General features: G+C 37.1%; 1 protein-coding gene across 2 annotated transcripts in view; it reads left to right on the top strand.

Moving 5' to 3' along the window:
• UBAC2 (UBA domain containing 2) overlaps positions 1 to 12,474 on the top strand; it is a 178,834-nt gene that overhangs the window by 57,691 nt on the left and 108,669 nt on the right. The gene's annotated exons all lie outside the window — the stretch shown is intronic.

Consider the following 12,474-nt stretch of genomic DNA (forward strand, 5'->3'; position numbering starts at 1 on the left):
CCATGAAGAAATAAATAAAATCTTTAAAAATATATATATAGTTCCAGAAAATAAAGTACCTAAGGAGGAATAAAATGAAAGTAATCTTGACATTATTAAAATAAGAGTAAAATGACAAGACCTAGATAAGGAGTTGGTAGGATGACTTCTTTGAAACATTTGTAAAATAAAATAATTTATGTTTTATATATATTACTAACAGTTGTTATAGAACTCTGATATGGACTATTTAAGCTTCTGTGTTTAAGCTATTTTTCTGAAAGAGTAGGTTGGAAGTTTAATAGGCTTTGCCTGCAGTCACTCTATGAACCACTAGATGGCAGCGTGAGGCAGGACTTGATAATAGAAGCTGTAAGCCTGTTCTGAAAGTTACTAAATGTATCCCAAATGGTGAAATAGTTTTGTAATCAAATAAATGAGAGAGACGTGTTGCAATTGTACAAACAGCTTGAACAGCTTGGATACCATGTGAGTATTTTTTAGAGCATGTGTATGCTACAGAATTTAAAACCAGTATTGTGTATGTGTGCTTCTCTTTTCCTAAACTACGTGACCCAAGTATTTCAAACACCATAGGTATAGTAATTGTGAAACTCCTAAAGATACAAATCTAATAATTTTAGGTTCTGATTATGAGTGGGCTCAATACAGTTCAGTTCCAAATTTATAACTAAGCAAGGTGAGGTAACGTCTTGCTTGACCCCAGTGGTAACCTTAAGGAAAAAAAGTACTGTGTCACCTGAAAATTCTTGGGTAACCAAAGAGAATTATAAGCAGCAATTTTTGTTGGAGGGATACAGTAATATTGTTTAGTGATTTGTGTCTCTGAGGTCTTGCATGAGGCACAGGCTGTATTTTTACCAGAATGCATGTGCATGTACCTGTTCGTAAGAAAACGATTGGAATTTAGTAGAGGTGGATATTATAATATCATAATATATCTTAGCTGATTCTGGGGCAGAGATGGAGTCATAGATTTTAATACCTATTTATAGCATTTCTATATAAAAAACCACATATAAGTATAGGTATCAACAATAAGAATATTCTCAAGACCCATAAACCGGGTAAGTAGGAGACAAGAAGTTTTACTTAGACACATAGTCATATAGAAATTGGTGGTGTTGCTGTGGACAAACACATGAGTTCGTTCTAAGGAAGGATAAAAATAAGGAACAGGAAGCTGAACCGTGAAAGGTGATTTTTATTATACTCTCTGTGTACTTTTAATAACTTAATAATATTTTGTAGTAAATTATTATTTTTGTAAAGTCAGTTTTCATCTTTTTTTTTAATTTTTTATTTTGGAAATGAAGAATTTCCAGTGAGGAAAGGAATACCTTGATGCTCCCCTGTATAAAGTAACTACTTAGTAAATGTTTGAGTGTGTAGTGTGTCCATGCAGATATGAATGAGAGAATTCTCCCACATATTTTACGAGAATGATCATCTCTCTCTAACTTCCCCATTTCTGCATTTCACAAGTGTTTACTGAGCACCAGGTTTATGGTAGATGCTGTTCTGGACTCTAAGGATCCTAAACTGATCAAAACAGAATATTCTCCTTGAATTTACATTTTAATTGGTAGTGGAAGGCAGTAAACAAGATATGTAGTATGTCGGATGATGATATATGCTGTGTAGAAATAAATAAACCAACTAACCAGCCAGACAGGACACGAAATACCAGGGTGTGAGTGGGGTTACAGTTTTAAACAGCATGGTCAGGAATGCCTTCAGTGAGCAGGTGACATTTGAACAGAGCCCTGGAGGAGTCAAGGAGTGAGCCATGTGGCAGGCTGGAGGAGGTATATTTCAGGCATATGGAGCTGCCAGCATAGAGGCAGGCCTTCAGGTGCAGGTCTGCCTGAGGCACCTGTGTAGGTGTAGCAGAGTGGAGGGAGCGGGGAGGTGGTTAGTAGGAGATGAAGTCAGGGTAAGAGGTAAGAGAGGTCACAGGGCCTTAAGGCGATTGCACAGACTTTGGGGTTTATGCAGAGGGCAGTAGGGATCCATTTATGAATCTTGAGATGGAGGCACCCTAGTATATACTTTCTTTTCCAGTATTGTTCTTGTTCCCTTAAGAAAGTATGTAACCATTTAACATATTTACACATTGTTCTGTTACTTCTTGTTCTCCAGTGGTCAAATTCTCCCTCAGGGCAGCCTGCTGCCTGCTATGGTTTGTGATTTTTTTTTTTTTTTTTTTTTTTTTAGGATTTTATTTATTTATTCATGAGGGACACAGAGAGAGGGAGACAGAGACAGAGGGAGAAGCAGGCTCCATGTATGGAACCTGATGCGGGACTCGGCCCCATGTCCCCAGGATCACGCCCTGGGCCAAAGGCAGGCACCAAACCACCAAGCCACCCAGGGATCCTGGTTTGTGATTTTTGATTGTGAACTCATTTCCAATGGATTTTGTTTGCTGTTGGAGCACCTATGTGCCATCTCATGAAAGGATTCCTACAGAGGGACTTTATTTTTACTACTGATGAGTTCCCAGGGATTTTTGTTGTCCCAGACTGACTTTTATATTATTTTCTTACCTTAGAGTTTCCATACCATTCTATACCATTCAATCTAGACCATAAATTTAGGTATGATAAAGGCCATGGATTTTTACTATTTGTTGGAGCAGTTTATTCTTTTCTATTTCAAGGCCCTGATGAGAGCTGAATGTCTTCACTGCTTCAGCGGGCGGAGTGGAGTATTTTTAGCCTTCTCTGTAAAATACACAGGTCTTTGAGCATCTGGGCACAGTCCCAGGTGCTACTCCTTAATTAAGCAGCTTGAGGCCATGTCTTCTTCTTTTTTTTTTTTTTTTTAATTTTTTAAAAATTTATTTATGATAGTCACACACACAGAGAGAGAGAGAGGCAGAGACACAGGCAGAGGGAGAAGCAGGCTCCAGAGGCCATGTCTTCTATCTCTGAGTAGGCCTAAAAATCTAGCCCTGACCTGAGGGGCTTGTATTTAAGTTTCTTGAGGTTACTGAAGCAGCATATGCTTTGATTTTTGTCTTTGTTCTGGTATTTGGCTTTATTACAGAAATTTTTAAACAGATACAGAAGTGGAGAGAATACTGTAATGAACCCAAGTTTCAACTTCACCACCTTCAGCAGTGACCAACTCCCGGCCATCTTGTTTTATCTGTATCCTCACTTAACACTTATGTTATTCTAACAGTCCTGTGATAGACTGTCTTTAGTATATAAAGCCAGGAGCAAAAATGAAGGGTCAGAGGGTATGTGTGTGTGTGTGTATGTGTGTGTGTGTATGCTTACATATGCCTGCTTGTTTGGGCCTTATTCTGTGCCATTGGTCTATTTATCTGTTCATGTGCCCCATACTCCAATGTCTTTAAATGATTTTACTTTTTAGAGCATGTTAATATCTAGTAGAACAAGTCACTTTTTTGTTCATCTTTTAAAAAAATAACCTTGGGATGCCTGGGTGACTCAGCAGTTGAGTGTCTGCCCTTGGCTCAGGGCGTGATCCCAGAGTCCTGAGTCCCACATCAGGCTTCCTGCATGGAGCCTGCTTCTACCTCTGCTTATGTCTCTGCCTCTCTCTCCATCTCTTGTGAATAAGTATATAAATAAAATCTTAAAAAAAAAATAAAAGTAAAAAAATAACCTAACTCTCCATGTACTTTTATTCTTCCATACAAATTTTAGAGTAAGTTAATCAGTTATTTTAGCTGGAGTTTGAGATGACATTTAGTTTATAGATTGATTTGGGAGAGAACTGATACCTTTGGTAAGTTTTCTTATCCAAGCTTATAAAATATCTGTTTATTTATAAGATCTATGTTTATAAGACTTAAGCATTTTTTGTGCAGATTTTTTTGTATTCTTAGATACTGTGTAGTTTTTATTAAAGTAAATGCTATTTTATTATGTTTCCTAACTACTTGTTTTATTGCTGGAGTAGAGAAACATTATTGATTTTCGTAAGTTATCTTGCATTTAATAGCCATATTGAACTCTCCTGTTACTGATTCTGTTCATTTTTCTATGTGGCATGATAGTGTATGTTTTACTTTTTAAGAAACTACCAAACTGTTTTCCAAAGTGTCAATAACATTTTGCACTCTCATCAGCAATGTGTGAGAAACCCCATTACTCTGCATCACAGGTAATTTAGCAGTACCAATTTAAAAAAAATAGCCAACCCAAAGGATGTACAGTGGTATCTACTGCTTACTATTACTTTATTTTGTATTTTCCTAATGACTAATGATGTGTTGAGCATTTCTTCATATGCTTCTTTGCTATTGGTATATCTTTCAAATCTCTTCCTCCTTCCTGTTAAAACAATTTTTTTTTCTTATTGTGAAAGTTTTTAACATTTTGGACACCAGTTCTTTATCAAATGTGTATTCTGCAGGGCACATGGGTGGCTCAGTTGGTTAAGCATCTGCCTTCAACTCAGGTCATGATCCCTGGGTCTTGGGATCAAGTCCCTCATCGGGCTCCCTGTTCAGCGGGGAACCTGCTTCTCCCTCTCTTCCATGCTCATGCTCTCTCTCATGGTCTCCGTCTCTCAAATAAATAAGATCTTTAAAAAAAAAAAATGTATCCTGCAAATATTTCCTCCCAGTCTGGCTTGTCTTTTGACTTTCTGAATCATGATCTTTGAAGACCATAGGTATAAATTTTGATGAAATCTGATCTGTCAGGTTTTTTTTTTTTTAATAGCTCATGTTTATTGTATTCAGTCTAAGAAAATCTTTAATTCATGGTTGCAGAGATTTTGTACTTTTGTGTTTTTTCACTTCGGTATGTGACCCATTTTGAGTAAATTTTTATATATGTATGAATTATGAGTTGAAGGCCATTTGTTTAAATATGAATGTCTAATTGTTCTAGCTTCTGTTATTGAAGAAAGTATCTTTTTGAATAGAATTATCTTGGAATCTTTGTTAAAAATTACCTGCCCAAGTACATATGGGTCTATTTCTGGACTCTGTATTCAGTGTCACTGATATATATTTCTCCTTTTCTCAGTAGTACTGTGTCTTGATTATTACAGCTTTCTAAATCTTAAAGTCAGATATTATGAACCTTCAAACTTTTTTTTTTTTTTTTCCCAAAATTGCTTTGGCTATTCCAGTTCATTTGCTTTCTGTTACGAATTTTGGAATTTTGCTGGGATAACACTGACTTTAAACATCAATTTGAGGGGCAGCCCTGGTGGCTCAGCAGTTTAGTACTGCCTTCATTCAGCCCAGGGTGTGATCCTGGAGACCCGGGATCGAGTCCTACGTTGGGCTCCCTGCATGGAGCCTGCTTCTCCCTCTTCCTGTGTCTCTGCCTCTCTTTCTCTCTGCATCTCTCGTGAATAAAGGGAGGATAAATAAAATCTTAAAACAAAAACAAAAACCCACATCAATTTGAGGAAAATTGGTATTTAAATAATACTGAGTCTTTTAGTCCATGCACATGTTATACTTCCATATATTTAGTTCTGTTTTTTTTTTTTTTTAAGATTTTATTTATTCATGAGAGACACACAGAGAGAGGCAGAGACATAGGCAGAGGGAGAAGCAGGCTCCCCCAACAAGGAGCCCGTTTCGGAACTCGATCCTCAGGCCCCGGGATCACTCCATGAGCTGAAGGCAGATACTCAACCACTGAGGCATGCAATGATCCCTATTTAGTTCTGTTTTTTAAAAAAAATTCTCTCTCTAGGAATTGTAGTTTTCAGTATAAAAATTTTGTTATATCCATATCCGAGTATTTCATGGTAAAAGGTACTTGCATTTTGAAAAAATTTTAGTGATTTGCTAGTATATAGAAATACAATTGATTTTTTTTTCCAGTGGAGTTTATTCCAGGAATACTGATATAGTTTAGTATAAAGAGATCTATCAGCATGTATCATGTATTTCTTTACATGAAATAGGTCAGTAGGTCAAAGGCATCACAAGTGGTCATTTGACAATTCAGATATAGTCAAGTCATGTCCATGCTTGAAACCATAGCTTTTTCTTGCTTTTTTTAAAAAAGATTTTGTTTATTTATTTTGAGAGAGAGAGAGCAAGAGAGAAAGCATGATCAAGGAGGAGGGCAGAAGGAGAGGGACAGACAAGCTCCCCACTGAACAGGGAGCCTGACTTGGGGCTTTATCCCAGGACCCTGATTTCGGATTGTGACCTGAGCCAAAGGCAAGCATTTAACCAACTGAGCCACCCAGGCACCCTGCTTTCTTTTGCTTTTTAATTTTATTTTTTGAAGTTATGGTAAAAAAAAAATCCCACATAATATAAATTTATCTAGTCTTAGCTATTTTTATGGGTGGTAATGTTAAATATATTCACATTGTTGTGCAGCAGCTCTCCAGAACTTTTTCATCTTGTAGAACTGATACTGTACTTATTAAACAGTAACTCTGAGAGGCCCCTGACTGCCTCAGTCAGTAGAGCATGTTAGGTTCTCAGGGTTGTGAGTTCAAGCCCCACATTGGGCATAGAGCCTACTTAAAAACAAAAAACAAAAAAACCGCAACAGTAACTTCCCATTTCCCATTCTTCCTAGCCCTTTGTACCCACTAGTCTACTTTCTCACAGAGCTGCTCTAGTAGCCTTTTGTTGTTGTTATCGATCCTTTTAGATTTTTTACATAGATATTCATGTTGTCTGAGAATAGAGATATTTTTGTGCCTCTCCAATCAATTTGCCTTTTATTCATTTTCTTGCTTATTGAACTGTCAAGGACACACAGTGCGTTGTTGCATAGATGGAGAGAGTTGATGGACCTTGTCTTGTTCCAGATCTTTGGGGGAAAAGCATTCAGTCTTCATCATTAAGTATGTTAGTAGAGATATTTATTATTAGATTCCCTTTATGGGGTTGAGGAAGTCTATTTTATTTATTTATTCATTCATTCGTTCATTTATTTATTTATATTTTTAAAAGATTTTATTTATTTATTCATGAGAGAGAGGAGGGGCACAGACACAGGCAGAGGGAGAAGCAGGCTCCATGCAGGGAGCCTGACGTGGGAATCGATCCCGGGTCTCCAGGATAACACCCTGGGCTGAAGGCGGCGCTAAACTGCTGAGCCACCAGGGCTGCCCTGAGGAAGTCTATTTTAATTTATAGTTTGCTTAGAGTTTTTATCATGAACAAACTGAGTTTTGTCCTTTTTTTTTTTTTTTTTTTTTTTTTTTGGCATCTACTGGTATGGTCTACTTAGACTGTTTATATTGTGTGTTACATTGATGTTTGGATGTCATGCATTTCTATGATAAACTCCACTTGATGTATTCTCCCTTTTAGATATTTTGATTTGATATTTTGTTGAGAACTTTTATGTCTATATTTTTGTATGATATTGGTCCATAATATTATGGTTTTCTTATAATATTTTTGTGTGCTTTTGGTATTAAGGTAATGTTGGTAAAATTGACAAATTTTACCAAAACTAGTTGATAAAATTAGCTGGGACGCATTACCTTCTCTTCTATTTTCTTATAGTGTTTCTGAAGAATTAGTATCATTTCCTTAAACATTTGACAGTTTTGGCCAGCAAAGCCATATGGCCTAGAATTTTCTTTTTTGGTAGGTGTTTTTATTTTTTCTCCATGTCTTCAGTTTCTTTTACATATTAACAACTGTAAAAAATTATTCGGATGTTTATACACACGTGAATGTTTATACACACGTTGGTGTTTACTTATAATTACAAAATTTGGAAGCATCCAAGGTGTCGTTCCATAGGTGAATGGATAAACAAACTTGGCATATCCAGACAATGGATTATTATTCAGTGCTAAAAAGGAATGAGATTATAGGGGCACCTGGATAGCTCAGTTGGTTAAGTATCCGATTCTTGATCTCGTCCCAGCTCAGGTCTATCTCAGAGTTGTGAGTTGGGCTCCATGCGAGTGTGGGGCCTACTTAAAAAAATATAGTAATTAAAAAATGAGATTATCAAGCCATGAAAAGACCTGGAACCTTAAAGGCACACCAATTTGAAAAAAAGGCAATTAAGGGCAATTTGAAAAGGCTACCTGATGTGTGATTTCCAACTATATAACATTCTGAAAAATGGAAACCGTGAAAAGATCAGTGGTTGCCAGGAGCTAAGGGGAAGGATGGGATGAATGGGCAGAGCACAGAGGATTTTAGATCAATGAAACTATTCTGTATGGTACTGTAGTGGTAGGTATCTGACACCATAGAATGTCCAACAAGAGTGACTCATACTATAAACTATGGACTGAATGATAATATGTCAGTGTTAGTCCATCAGTTGTAACAAGTACATGACTCTGGTGGAGGATGTTGATAATGGAGGAGATTGCGTGTGTGGATGACATATCCATAACCTTTCCATTTTACTATGAACCTAAATTGCTCTAGGAAGAATAAAGTTTTTAATTGAAAAAAGTCTAAATGATTTTTTTCTATTCTTTGTGTTCAATATCATTGATTTCTCCCCCCTGCCATTGTTATTTCCTTCCTTCTGATTACTTTGTCATTAATTTGATAGTCTTTATTTACTTTCTTAGGGCAGAAGCCTAGACCAGCGACTTGAAACCTTTCTTTTCTAATATAAATGTTCAGTGCTATACACTTTCTATAAGCACTGCTTTAGCTGCATCCCACAGGTTCTTTGACGTGTTTATTTTCGTTCAATTAAAAATATTTTCTGGCATCCTTTGTGATTTCCTCTTTGATTCATGAGTTATTCAAAAGTGTATTGTTGGGCAGCCCCGGTGGTGCAGCGGTTTAGTGCCGCCTGCAGCCCGGGATGTGATCCTGGAGACCCGGGATCAAGTCCCATGTCAGGCTTCCTGCATGGAGCCTGCTTCTCCCTCTGCCTGTGTCTCTGCCTCTCTCTCTCTCTCTCTCTCTCTGAATAAATAAATAAATAATCTTTTTAAATAATCTTTAAAAAAAAGTGTATTGTTTTATTTCCAGGATTTCCCAAATATATTTGTTACTGGTTGCTAATTCTGAATATTCGGAAAACCTGTTTTGTGTGATTCCAGTTCATTTCAGTTTGTTAAAGTTTGTTTTTTGGCCTATCTTGCTAACTATTCCATATGCACTTAAAAAAAGTATATATTCTGATGTCATTGGGTGGTGTGCTCTAGGAATGTCAATGGGTCAAGTGGTTGATACGGTTTTTATGTCTTCAGCATCCCTGCTGGTTTTCTGTCCACTTGTTCTGTTACTTACAGAGTGAGGAATGTTGAATACTTGAACTCTAATTGTGGATTTGTCTATTTCTCCTTTTTGATTGCCCTTCATTTCAGCTTTCTGTAGTTTCCTCCTCAATTCTTTTTTATTTATTTATTTATTTATTTATTTATTTATTTATTTATTTATTTATTCATGAGAGACACAAGAGAGAGGCAGACACATAGGCAGAGAGAGAAGCAGGCTCCATACGGGGAGCCCGATGTGGGACTCAATCCTAGGACTTCAGGGATCATACCCTAGGCTGAAGGCAGATGCTCAACTGCTGAGCCACCCAAGCATCCTCCTCCTCAATTCTTTTTTTTTTTTTCTTTTTAAAGATTTTATTTATTTATTCATGCAAGACACAGGCAGAGGGAGAAACAGGCTCCATGCAGGGAGCCTGACGTGGGAGCCTGATTGTGGACTCCATCCCAGGTCTCTAGGATCACGTCCTGGGCTGAAGGTGGCGCTAAACCCCTGAGCCACCCTGGCTGCCCTCCTCAATTCTTAATGAAGCACTTCCTCCACAAGTATTCCCAAAGTTTGTCTTTGTGCATGGCAAAGCCATGCGTTCTTGTATAAATGAAGATTTTTTTCTTGTATACAAGATTTTTTTCATTTGCTGTCACTTTTAAATAATGATTTGTATGGATTTGTATGAATTTTAGGTTGAAGTTCGTTTTCTTTATTATTTTCATAGTATTCCTCCATGATCTTATTGAATCTCGTGTCTTGAGAAATCTGAGGTTGATCTTGTTCTTTGTCATTTGTTTAGCCCTTGGAAGTTACTGAATTTACCCTTTACTTTCTTAAATATCACTTAATTAGTAATGTCTGTACATATAGATTATCTTTAAATTGTATGGCTAACCCTTAATTGAAATATTTTTGTGTTCTTCAAATATATTCTCTCCATCCCTACCCCTTCTCCTCAGCCTTCTGTGCTGACTTCTGGGAGAGTTCCTTAGTTGTTGGTTTTTGGTTTCTTTCTTTTCAGCTTGGTAATTCATTCCACAACTGTATCCAACCCATCTGTTATGTTTTTCATACTTAATGTTTCCATATACTCTGATTTCATATTTTTAATATCTTCTCTTTTTCTAGTATAGTTATTAATACAGATGATAATTTGGAGTTCTTCCAAAAATTCTGTTTCATTAATAATGCCGTGCAATTTGTTATTTCTCTTTTGTTGTGATTGTATTCTAAGAATGTCTAGCTGTTTGGGCCTCAAAACTCATGTTCCTTTGAGGCATATTAAACTATTTTGGTGATGTTAGATCAGATGTGGGGGGAATGAGCCCCCCAGGTTTGAGAACCCACAGTCACCACAGCATCATTTGTTTCCCACTCTTGTTTGCTGATGTTCCATTGGGCATGTAGGCTACTTGGGTATTCATCTTCAAACTCTTAGAAATAAACAATATTGAGAAGCAGCATTTTTCTTTATATGGTGATTTGTCTGGGGTGGGGGGAAGCAGGATATGAGGAAGAAGTAGATGAGGGAATGCTGTGCCAGTACCAGCCTTGTAGTGTGGTTGACAAATGTATTGGAGATCTAACTAATAATACTTGGTGACAGTCTGTGATGAGGTGCTTTGGACTCAATCTGGCTTTCACCTCTTTTGGTTGTGCACTTGGTGGGCCCCATCAGTCAGGGAACTCATGCGTTTCCATTGAATTTTTCATGAGTTATTTTGATCATCTCCTCTTCCATTTTCTTGGTTCTCTCTTTCCAAAGATCCTGTTATCTGGTTAAACAGGTCTATTTTTAATCTTTTTTTTTCTTCTCTTCCTTTTTTGTATTTTTGCGCTCCTTGCTGAGAAACTACTTGAGTCCTATCTTCTAACTTTTTTTTTTTAGATTTTATTTATTTATTCATGAGACACACAGAGAGAGGCAGAGAGACATAGGCATGGAGAGAAGCAGGCTCTCCGCAGGGAGCCCAATGCAGGACTCCATCTCCAGACTGGGATCAAGCCCTGAGCTGAAAGCAGACCCTCAACCACTGAGCCACCCAGGCATCCCTCTTCTAACTTTTCTAATTAATATTTTAAAATAAACTTTTGTTGTTGTTTTTTTTTAAAGACAGAGAGAGAGAGAGAGAGAGGCAGAGACACAGTAAAATAAACTTATATTGAAGGACAGCATGCACATGTCCTATGTTCAGAGCCTATTGAATTTTTACAAAGTGACATTCTTTTAAATTTAAACATCCAGATAAAGAAGTAGAGCATCACTTGCACTTTTGCTGCCTCCCAATCACTACTTCCTTCCCAAAGTCTGTACTGACTTTTAATACCTTCCTCCCCCAAAGTCTGTACTTACTTTTAATTTTGTCTGCTTTTGAATTTGGTATAAATGGAAATGTAGACTCAATGTCTAGTGTCTTTCTCTTGGTATCATGTTCAGTTTCATCCATGTACCTCTTAGTAGTTCACACTGTATCATTTACCATGTAGTGTTCTGGCATGTGAATTGCTACTGTTTATCCATTTTACTGTTGATGGACTTTGGGGTTTATATTTCCTTGATGACTAATCAGTTGAAGTACTTTTTCATCTTTTGAGTAGCTTTTAAATACTTTTGCTCTCCTAGTTTTAATTTCCAGTGGTTCCTTTTTATTTTCAGAATACTCATTTCTGCTGGCATCCTGAATTTTTTTTCCATGGACGTAGTATTTTTTCTTACATCTCTTATGATATTATGGATAATCCCTGCCCCACTGCCAGGGTTTTTCATTTCCCTGCACAATTTCTGTTTCTTCTGAGTTCCTTCTTTTCCTCTTTGTTGTCTGCTTTTGATGTTAGGGGTTTTCCTTAAATATCTCTGAGCCTTTGGCTATCTGTTTATATTTAGGAGCAAGCTTCTAAAAAAGGCTGATTGAAGAAATGGAATTGTGTGCAAGGTGCTGAAAGACCATGAACTTCATTGTAGGGCCTCCTGGTTGGGATGTCACTATGAACTCTCAGTATCAGAATCTATGCATTTATGTCTTTTTTCCTCTCATGAATTGTCAGATTGCCCAGAGCATACTCTCTTGTCTACTACTTATAGGGTGTAAGTCTAGGAGTCTTAACATTTAATATATAAACTTTGATTTTTAATATTATATTTGCACTCTCATATATGTTTGCATGGGAGCCCCCCAGTTGCAAAGACATTCCTTGTTAACCATTTCTAGATAATATACCCCAGTCAATCACTGGGATGGGAAGGAGCAGTCAGCAGGTGGGCAGACTATTGGGAGAAGATAAGTGATCAGGCTGTGTCTGAG

The sequence above is a fragment of the Canis lupus genome, chromosome 22 (genome assembly GCF_003254725.2).
Source record: "Canis lupus dingo isolate Sandy chromosome 22, ASM325472v2, whole genome shotgun sequence".
Classification (NCBI taxonomy): domain Eukaryota; kingdom Metazoa; phylum Chordata; class Mammalia; order Carnivora; family Canidae; genus Canis; species Canis lupus.